Source organism: Olea europaea, chromosome 22, assembly GCF_002742605.1.
Source record: "Olea europaea var. sylvestris chromosome 22, O_europaea_v1, whole genome shotgun sequence".
Taxonomy (NCBI): domain Eukaryota; kingdom Viridiplantae; phylum Streptophyta; class Magnoliopsida; order Lamiales; family Oleaceae; genus Olea; species Olea europaea.
In genome coordinates this window covers 7,119,816-7,124,565 of record NC_036258.1, presented here as the reverse complement: position 1 = coordinate 7,124,565, position 4,750 = coordinate 7,119,816, and the positions used below count along the sequence as shown (strand labels likewise).

The window sequence follows — 4,750 nt, the reverse complement described above, 5'->3', positions numbered from 1 at the left end:
ATGACATGAGATAATTTATGCGTGTAATGTATACTCGGCTAAATATTTTCCTGTGGATTGTTGATTTTCCAAATCGTCGTCAGTTCTTAGCCCAATTTCGAGGTGTTCGGTATCATATCTAGGATTTTGGTGATCATGATCGTAATCCGGAGAATGCTAATGAACTATTCAATCTACATCATGATAGCTTGAGAAATGTAATCGAAAGAATATTTGGTATTTTCAAATCACAATTCACGATTTTTAAATCAGCATCTCCATTTCCATCTAAAACAGAAAGGGAGATTGCGCGAGCTTGTTCTGGATTGCATAATTTCCTTTGCAAAGAGGAATGTTCTAATGAATATCCTGTTGAACCAGATAGTGAAAATCTGTCTACGTCATCATCACTAGTAATTGAAGAGGACGAAAATATTTTTGAAACTTAAGAACAACAAAGAGAGCATACAAGTGAATGGAGAACTAATATAGCTTCAAATATGTGGACTGATGTCATAAACAATGTGAGCGAAGAGTAATGGAAATTGAATTCTACTAAGACAAGTTTACGATTTGTTTGTTTTAAATGACAATATATGAATTTTTTTAATAAATGATAATTTGGGTTTTTAGTATCGAACAACTTGGCTTTCTAGAATTCGATTTCTCATCACCTTTCAAATAAAACGGGAGACAGGCGTGACAATTAAGATCTAGTGTAGATGGACTTAGATTAACCATTAGAATTTGCATACTTCAACATAATATGCATCAGAAAGGTACTCGTCCTGTCATTTGGTTCGAAAAGAAAAATACACTTGAAATTTGGTTAACGATTTGCTTTGAGCAATTGAGGAGGAAAAAATACAATTATAATAGAAAAGTCTACAAATTCAAGAGAATCTATAAAATCCTTGAAATTCTATTAAAATCTACAAAATAGAAATTCATTCAAATTTTATGAAATCTGTTAAATTCTATTAAATTGCATAAAATACATGAGAATTTATAAATATTGAGAAATCTATAAAAATTTGAGTGGAGGACACCCCTGTAAATTTCTCATTATGGTTGCCCTCTTTTATTAACCCACAAAGGATCAAGAATGGTGGATGCAATTAACCACGAAGGAAGGAAGAAGAAAGGAAGCACAGTTCAACAAAGTCACCAAGAACGACTACTCTCCTTTCACACAAAATTGCACCACACAATTAACTCACAAGACAAGGGGCTGAATTAATAGATTTAAGTCAAGGCAAACATTGGCCAAAACCTTTAATTTGGGCCAAGACATAACAATAATGAGATGGGCCGACAAATCAAAGGCAATGTGGGCTAACCTATAAAGGGTTGTCCAACTAATGGACTACGAGCAACATAAATTAACAGTTTATTCCAGTAGTCCAATTTGTTTTCTGGTCAAGCTAATCAATATGGTGTTGATATAATTAATACACATCATTGCCCGAATTTATTGGGTATCAAAACCCTACGTATACAAGGCGGACTAAGGAATACTTGCATGAAAGGAAATTTTTGATTACAGATATTAAGTTCAAAACTAAAGAAAGGTTGTAATTCCAAGTAATAAGCTAGTAGTATCTTGAGCACATTGTATACTCAGCCCTCTCTAGTAATTCCATCCATCCAGGTTACAAAGAAGGGAAAAACAAATCATGGGAAGACAGAGTACTCTTTTTCCATTTTATCCAAAGATCCTCAGATTTGAAAAGTCCAACCCTTTAGTTTTATTTCTCGCATTTTGTTTTGATAAAACTGCAATGTTAGCATTTGGGGGACGGAACTCGATACCTTCGACAATTAGACCCCACTTCTCATAGTTTGTAGTACTCAACAAACCTGCCTCTACCGGGCCACCATCCGGTTGATCATTATAAAAGTTTCCCAATTGTACTTCCATCCATCTATCCGGTCTCCTCACTGCTAACTGCCCATTTATATCGTGATCACCTGCAGCTGGTTGAAGGTGCACAGTAGTAGTTCGCTTTTCAGCATCATGATTAAAAAACCTGATAATCCCATTTGCTGATCCAAGGCCTTTGATATCCTGTGTTAATCTAAATACAAGATAAACTGCATAATGAGTCTTTGGGGACAACATTTTTTTATCGATCTGTCCACGAATATCAAGCCGCCGCTTGATTCTAAGCTCTGCCACCGTTGAGAATCTGCACGATGTATACTGATCTCCCTGATTCTGAATGAAATTTCAGTATAAATTTAAAAGTAAAAGATATAAAAATGGTGAAGAACCTGGAGTTAATGTGAGATGTCCAACCCCAAAATAGTGGAATGTCATCCAATACAATTATAAGCCCCCTTGCTCCAATCATACAACACTTCATTCCAGTTTTTTTATCAAGATGAATGCTCTGCATGTGTCAAATGTTCTATAATTAGTCTTTTATTAGCAATAATAGTACTAATAAACTGTCAATAATATGAACACTTCCATTAATCTTTTGTTCAGTAATTTCATCTGGAGTTCTTCCCTTGCTATCAGGTAAATGAACAGTCATGAACGTGAAGAAAAAGGTAGTAAGGGTTCAGATAAATCAAAATATCTGTTGCTTAAAGTCTAAAAATTTGGAGAATATGAGGATCACATAACTCTCTGCCTAAGCATTTTGTGCTATAATTAGCATAAACATACACGTGCACACAAAGATTTTACCATGTTTCCTCCATCAAGTAAAATAGGAGTATCACAAAAACTCAAGTACAGGTCTTTCTTGTTTTCATAGGCCACAGGATCCACAGATCTGGAGATTATCTCCTCGTAATCAGATGGCAGTAATATCTCCCAATCTTTGTCATTTACAGTATTGGAATTACAAGCTTCATGCTTCGGAAAGATCCTGATACCCCTTTTTTCCTCTGAAACTTCCTCAAAGTCAGCATGTGCAGTAGGTCGAAACTCAATGCCTTCCACAATGAGGCCGGACTTCATGAATGTAGTTTCCAATAGCCGTGCCTCTACTATGCCATTATCTCTTTGATTATTGTAAAAGTTTCCCATTTCTACCTCCATCCACCCATCACTTCTCATCGCTGCAATCTGCCCATTTTCACCCTCCACTGGTTGAAGATGCATAGGCCTAGCTCGTTTTGCAGCATCACTATCTTCCTCCCGATTAACGAGCCTGATAATTCCATTCACTGATCCAAGGCCTGAGAACTCCTCGCCTAATTTAAATACCAGATAAGCTGCTTATGAAGTCTTTGGGGACAACATTTTTGTCTGTATCTTACCCCGTATTTCAAGCCACCAAACGTTCAAAAGCTCCGCGACCAATAAGAATCTGTTAAACCAAGTTAATCATTCACATGCATTTCAAAAATTAAAGAAAATCTAAGTTGGCGAAAGGTATCGTGAAGGACCTGGAGTCTACATGAGATGTCCACCTCCATTTCCGTGGAGTATCACTCCATGAAATTAACAGTTCCCTTGCTCCAATCATATAACATTTCTTCCCAGTTATTTTATCAATATGAAAGCTCTGCTTGTGCCAAGTTCAAATACAGTCGTTAATATTTTATTTAGTTTAGAAAAATACAACGTTAAAAATAAAAAAAAAATAAAAAAATCCCAAATCCAAAATAATTTTTTGTCACAAGTTCTAATTAAAATTGATTTAGATTGTATAAAAATTGAACCTTGGAGCAAATGATAATAATAAAACTTACAACTGATATCTCTACAGAATAAATAATGGGATTTATTGATTATGCTCGTGAAGGAAAGAAAGCTTTCCAGTAAATCCAACAAAATATCAAGATTATAAATATTTCATAACTCGTTCTTTAACTGTGATTGGCTGATAGTTTTTATAAGCAAGAAGCTTGATAAAGGAAAAATAATTATAAGAATAAGATTTCCATCTAAAGATAATAATTATAAAAAAGGCACACTAAGGGGTTACCATTTTGCCTTCATCAAGTAAAATCGGAGAGTCATAAAGGTTCAAGTAGAGGTCTTTTGCCGTTTTATAGGTCACAGGAGTCACTGATCGTGAGATGATCTTCTTATAATCAGATGGAAGAAATATCTTCCACTCTGCATCATTTAATCTGCTGGTAGAAGCTTCAAGTTGGAGATTCTGGTAATGAAATGGAAAATCCGAAATGGAATTTGAACTCGAGGATATGGAGCTTGTACTTGGATCCCTGGAATGAGCTAAAGCAAGTTCCCGATCATGTTCTCTCCGCATCACGGCTTCCACAAGTCTTTCCCAGCGGTCGTAGATATTAGACATCTTCTTTTGATGAAAATCTTATGAAAATACGAATCTCAAAACTATCAAATAAGAACTTTAACAGGAAATATTTCCAAAGACATCTGCCGAGACAAAGTAAAAGTCAATGGGATTCCATAAAACGATGATCAAGAAAAATCAGTGCAAGTTGTTAGTGTATGAGGAGAAAGAAATTTGAATAAGTAGAAGAAAACACAGTGCAATTTCTCGTCGATGCAGTGACATCTGCTGAGACAAAATAAAAGTCAATGAGATTCCATAAAACGAGCACTCCACAATGCCTTGGTCTAGTAATTTGTGCACCCATCAATTTGTGTTATCCTACTGTAACCACGTATTTAAGCCTCTCATTGGTTTTTGCTAAAAATTATATCTTTAATAAACTTATAATTTGGGCAAACGAGGACATAATGTGTGATTGAAAAGTTGATTTAAATGAGTTTGGGGGAAAAAATGAATTCATGCCTCTATATAAAAGAGATAATGAGGTGATG

At 35.2% G+C, this 4,750-nt stretch overlaps 1 pseudogene; it reads right to left on the bottom strand.

The window, feature by feature from the left end:
• Positions 1-1,484: 1,484 nt before the first annotated feature.
• Positions 1,485-4,543, bottom strand: LOC111371582 (annotated as a pseudogene).
• Positions 4,544-4,750: the final 207 nt, after the last annotated feature.